Here is a 6647-nt window from a genome sequence, read left to right as displayed (position 1 = left end):
AGGGAGGGGCTCTCTTTGTTGCCAACTTGTCCTTCCCAAGCGCTTAGTACAGTGCTCTGCACACGGTAAGCGCTCAATAAATACAATTGAATGAATGAATGGTGCCTGTTACACGTTTTGCTGTCTGTCTCCCCCCTTGTAGACTGTGAGCCCGCCGTGGGCAGGCAGGGGCTCTCTTTGTTGCCGAATTGTCCTTCCCAACCGCTTAGTACAGTGCTCTGCACACAGTAAGCGCTCAATAAATACAACTGAATGAATGAATGAATGAATGTCCCCCCCTTCTGGACTGTGAGCCCGCTGTGGGCAGGGACCGTCTCTCTTTGTTGCCGAATTGTCCTTCCCACGCGCTTAGTACAGTGCTCTGCACACGTAAGCGCTCAATAAATACGATTGAATGAATGAACGTCTCCCCCCTTGTAGACTGTGAGCCTGCTGTGGGCAGGCAGGGGCTCTCTTTGCTGCCGAATTGTCCTTCCCAAGCGCTTAGTACAGTGCTCTGCACACAGTAAGCGCTCAATAAATACAACTGAATGAATGAATGAATGTCCCCCCCTTCTAGACTGTGAGCCCGCTGTGGGCAGGGACCGTCTCTCTTTGTTGCCGAATTGTCCTTCCCACGCGCTTAGTACAGTGCTCTGCACACATAAGCGCTCAATAAATACGACTGAATGAATGAACGTCTCCCCCCTTCTCGACTGTGAGCCCGCTGTGGGCAGGGAGGGGCTCTCTTTGTTGCTGAATTGTTCTTCCCAAGCGCTTAGTACAGTGCTCTGCACAAAGGAAGCGCTCAATAAATACGATTGAATGAATGAATGGTGCCTGTTACACGTTTTGCTGTCTGTCTCCCCCCTTCTCGACTGTGAGCCCGCTGTGGGCAGGCAGGGGCTCTCTTTGTTACTGAATTGTCCTTCCCAAGCGCTTAGTACAGTGCTCTGCACAAAGGAAGCGCTCAATAAATACGATTGAATGAATGAATGGTGCCTGTTACACGTTTTGCTGTCTGTCTCCCCCCTTCTCGACTGTGAGCCCGCTGTGGGCAGGCAGGGGCTCTCTTTGTTACTGAATTGTCCTTCCCAAGCGCTTAGTACAGTGCTCTGCACACAGGAAGCGCTCAATAAATACGAATGAATGAATGAATGGTGCCTGTTACACGTTTTGCTGTCTGTCTCCCCCCTTCTCGACTGTGAGCCCGCTGTGGGCAGGCAGGGGCTCTCTTTATTACTGAATTGTCCTTCCCAAGCGCTTAGTACAGTGCTCTGCACACAGGAAGCGCTCAATAAATACGAATGAATGAATGAATGGTGCCTGTTACACCTTTTGCTGTCTGTCTCCCCCCTTCTCGACTGTGAGCCCGCTGTGGGCAGGGAGGGGCTCTCTTTGTTGCCGAATTGTCCTTCCCAAGCGCTTAGTACAGCGCTCTGCACACAGGAAGCGCTCAATAAATACGAATGAATGAATGAATGGTGCCTGTTACACGTTTTGCTGTCTGTCTCCCCCTTTCTAGACTGTGAGCCCGCTGTGGGCAGGCAGGGGCTCTCTTTGTTGCCGAATTGTTCTTCCCAAGCGCTTAGTACAGTGCTCTGCACACGGTAAGCGCTCAATAAATACGATTGAATGAATGAATGGTGCCTGTTACACGTTTTGCTGTCTGTCTCCCCCCTTCTCGACTGTGAGCCCGCTGTGGGCAGGCAGGGGCTCTCTTTGTTGCCGAATTGTTCTTCCCAAGCGCTTAGTACAGTGCTCTGCACACAGGAAGCGCTCAATAAATACAACTGAATGAATGAATGAACGTCCCCCCCCTTCTAGACTGTGAGCCCACTGTGGGCAGGGAGGGGCTCTCTTTGTTGCCGAATTGTCCTTCCCAAGCGCTTAGTACAGCGCTCTGCACACAGGAAGCGCTCAATAAATACGATTGAATGAATGAATGGTGCCTGTTACACGTTTTGCTGTCTGTCTCCCCCCTTCTCGACTGTGAGCCCGCTGTGGGCAGGGAGGGGCTCTCTTTGTTGCCAAATTGTCCTTCCCAAGCGCTTAGTACAGTGCTCTGCACACAGGAAGCGCTCAATAAATACGAATGAATGAATGAATGGTGCCTGTTACACGTTTTGCTGTCTGTCTCCCCCCTTCTCGACTGTGAGCCCGCTGTGGGCAGGCAGGGGCTCTCTTTGTTGCCAAATTGTCCTTCCCAAGCGCTTAGTACGGTGCTCTGCACACGGTAAGCGCTCAATAAATACAATTGAATGAATGAATGGTGCCTGTTACACGTTTTGCTGTCTGTCTCCCCCCTTGTAGACTGTGAGCCCGCCGTGGGCAGGCAGGGGCTCTCTTTGTTGCCGAATTGTCCTTCCCAAGCGCTTAGTACAGCGCTCTGCACACGGTAAGCGCTCAATAAATACGATTGAAAGAATGAATGAGTGAATGAATGAGGGAGCGGCGGCCCAGAGGAGTGATTTGCCCAAAGTCACACGGTGGACAAGCGAAGCAGCGTGGCTCAGTGGAAAGAGCCCGGGCTTTGGAGTCCGAGGTCCTGGGTTCGAATCCCGGCTCCGCCACTTATCAGCTGGGTGACTTTGGGCGAGTCACTTCACTTCTCTGGGCCTCAGTTCCCTCATCTGTAAAATGGGGATGAAGACGGTGAGCCCCCCCCGTGGGACAACACGATCACCTTGTAACCTCCCCGGCGCTTAGAACAGTGCTTGGCACATAGTAAGCGCTTAATAAATGCCATTACAGAATAAATAAAAAGTGGCGGAGGCGGGATTAGAACCCAGGACCTCCGGACTCCCAGCCAGCGTGCTCTACCCACTAGGCCGCTCGGCTGCTATTCTTTTCACTCCCACGACCAGAGTCCCTAGGAATGAAGGGACACTGAGGGTTATTATTATTGATCGATCAATCAATCAATCAATCAATCAATCGTATTTATTGAGCGCTTACTGTGTGCAGAGCACTGTACTAAGCGCTTGGGAAGTACAAGTCGGCGACACTTAGAGACAGTCCCTACCCAACAGCAGGCTCACAGTCTAGAAGATAATAATAATAATAATGATATTATAATGATAATGATATTATCATATAAATATTAATAATAATGACATTAATGATAATAATTAAATAATAACGGCCTAGTGGCAGTATTTGCTGAGCGCTTACTCTGCAAATAAGAAATAATAATAATTGCGGCATCTGTTAAGCGCTCACTCTGAGCACTGGGGTGGACGTGCCCGGGGTCGCACATGAATTCACTCATTCAATCGTATTTATTGAGCGCTTACTGCGTGCAGAGCACTGTACTAAGCGCTTGGGAAGTACAAGTCGGTGACACATAGAGACGGTCCCTACCCGACGGCGGGCTCACAGTCTAGAAGATAATAATAATAATGATATTATAATGATAATGATATTATCATATTAATATTAATAAGAGTTATATTAATAATGATATTATCATATTAATATTAATGATAGTGATATTGATGATAATAATGATATTGTCCTATTAATATTTATGGTAGTGATATTAATGATAATAATGATAATTAAACAATAATGGCCTAGTGGCAGTACTTGCTGAGCGCTTACTCTGCAAATAAGAAATAATAATAATTGCGGCATCTGTTAAGCGCTCACTCTGAGCACTGGGGTGGACGTGCCCGGGGTCGCACATGAATTCATTCATTCAATCGTATTTATTGAGCGCTTACTGTGTGCAGAGCACTGTACTAAGCGCTGGGGAAGTCCAAGTCGGCGACACATAGAGACAGTCCCTACCCAACAGCGGGCTCACAGTCTAGAAGATAATAATAATAATGATCTTATAATGATAATGATATTATCACATTAATAGTAATAATAGTGATACTAATGATAATAATGATAATATCACACTAATATTAATAATAGTGATATTAATGATAATAGTGATAATTAAATAATAATGGCCTAGTGGCAGTATTTGCTGAGCGCTTACTCTGCAAAAAACAAATAATAGTAATTGCGGCATCTGTTAAGCGCTCACTCTGAGCACTGGGGTGGACGTGCCCGGGGTCGCACATGAATTCATTCATTCAATCGTATTTATTGAGCGCTTCCTGTGTGCAGAGCACTGTACTAAGCGCTTGGGAAGTACAAGTCGGTGACACATAGAGACGGTCCCTACCCGACGGCGGGCTCACAGTCTAGAAGATGATAATGATAATAATGATGATATTATAATGACAATGATGTTATCATATTAATATTAATAATAGTGATATTAATGATAAGAATGATATTATCCTATTAATATTAATAATAGTGATATTAATGATAAAATTGATATTGTCGTATTAATACTAATAGTGATATTGATGATAATAATGATATTATCCTATTAATATTAATAATAGTTATATTAATGATAAAAATGATAATTAAATAATAATGGCCTAGTGGCAGTATTTGCTGAGCGCTTACTCTGCAAAAAACAAATAATAGTAATTGCGGCATCTGTTAAGCGCTCACTCTGAGCCCTGGGATGGACGTGCCCGGGGTCGCACATGAATTCATTCATTCAATCGTATTTATTGAGCGCTTACTGTGTGCAGAGCACTGTACTAAGCGCTGGGGAAGTCCAAGTCGGCGACACATAGAGACAGTCCCTACCCAACAGCGGGCTCACAGTCTAGAAGATAATAATAATAATGATCTTATAATGATAATGATATTATCACATTAATAGTAATAATAGTGATACTAATGATAATAATGATAATATCACACTAATATTAATAATAGTGATATTAATGATAATAGTGATAATTAAATAATAATGGCCTAGTGGCAGTATTTGCTGAGCGCTTACTCTGCAAAAAACAAATAATAGTAATTGCGGCATCTGTTAAGCGCTCACTCTGAGCACTGGGGTGGACGTGCCCGGGGTCGCACATGAATTCATTCATTCAATCGTATTTATTGAGCGCTTACTGTGTGCAGAACACTGTACTAAGCGCTTGGGAAGTCCAAGTTGGCGACACATAGAGACAGTCCCTACCCAACAGCAGGCTCACAGTCTAGAAGATAATAATAATAATAATGATATTATAATGATAATGATATTATCATATAAATATTAATAATAATGACATTAATGATAATAATTAAATAATAACGGCCTAGTGGCAGTATTTGCTGAGCGCTTACTCTGCAAATAAGAAATAATAATAATTGCGGCATCTGTTAAGCGCTCACTCTGAGCACTGGGGTGGACGTGCCCGGGGTCGCACATGAATTCACTCATTCAATCGTATTTATTGAGCGCTTACTGCGTGCAGAGCACTGTACTAAGCGCTTGGGAAGTACAAGTCGGTGACACATAGAGACGGTCCCTACCCGACGGCGGGCTCACAGTCTAGAAGATAATAATGATGATAATGATGATATTATAATGACAATGATGTTATCATATTAATATTAATAATAGTGATATTAATGATAATAATGATATTATCCTATTAATATTAATAATAGTGATATTAATGATAAAATTGATATTGTCGTATTAATACTAATAGTGATATTGATGATAATAATGATATTATCCTATTAATATTAATAATAGTTATATTAATGATAAAAATGATAATTAAATAATAATGGCCTAGTGGCAGTATTTGCTGAGCGCTTACTCTGCAAATAAGAAATAATAATAATTGCGGCATCTGTTAAGCGCTCACTCTGAGCACTGGGGTGGACGTGCCTGGGGTCGCACATGAATTCATTCATTCAATCAGTATTTATTGAGCGCTTACTGCAGACAGAGCACTGTACTAAGCGCTTGGGAAGTACAAGTTGGTGACACATAGAGACAGTCCCTACCCAACAGCGGGCTCACAGTCTAGAAGATAATAATAATAATAATAATGATATTATAATGATAATGATATTATCACATTAATATTAATGATAATGATACTAATGATACTAATGATAATATCACATTAATATTAATAATAGTGATGTTAATGATAATAATGATAATTAAATAATAATGGCCTAGTGGCAGTATTTGCTGAGCGCTTACTCTGCAAAAAACAAATAATAGTAATTGCGGCATCTGTTAAGCGCTCACTCTGAGCACTGGGATGGACGTGCCCGGGGTCGCACATGAATTCATTCATTCAATCGTATTTATTGAGCGCTTACTGTGTGCAGAGCACTGTACTAAGCGCTTGGGAAGTCCAAGTTGGCAACACATAGAGACAGTCCCTACCCAACAGCAGGCTCACAGTCTAGAAGATAATAATAATAATAATGATATTATAATGATAATGATATTATCATATAAATATTAATAATAATGACATTAATGATAATAATTAAATAATAACGGCCTAGTGGCAGTATTTGCTGAGCGCTTACTCTGCAAATAAGAAATAATAATAATTGCGGCATCTGTTAAGCGCTCACTCTGAGCACTGGGGTGGACGTGCCCGGGGTCGCACATGAATTCATTCATTCAATCGTATTTATTGAGCGCTTACTGTGTGCAGAGCACTGTACTAAGCGCTGGGGAAGTCCAAGTCGGCGACATATAGAGACAGTCCCTACCCAACAGCGGGCTCACAGTCTAGAAGATAACAATAATAGTGATGATCTTATAATGATAA

This window comes from Tachyglossus aculeatus, unplaced genomic scaffold, assembly GCF_015852505.1.
Source record: "Tachyglossus aculeatus isolate mTacAcu1 unplaced genomic scaffold, mTacAcu1.pri scaffold_131_arrow_ctg1, whole genome shotgun sequence".
Taxonomy (NCBI): Eukaryota; Metazoa; Chordata; class Mammalia; order Monotremata; family Tachyglossidae; genus Tachyglossus; species Tachyglossus aculeatus.
This window is presented reverse-complemented; position numbering follows the sequence as displayed.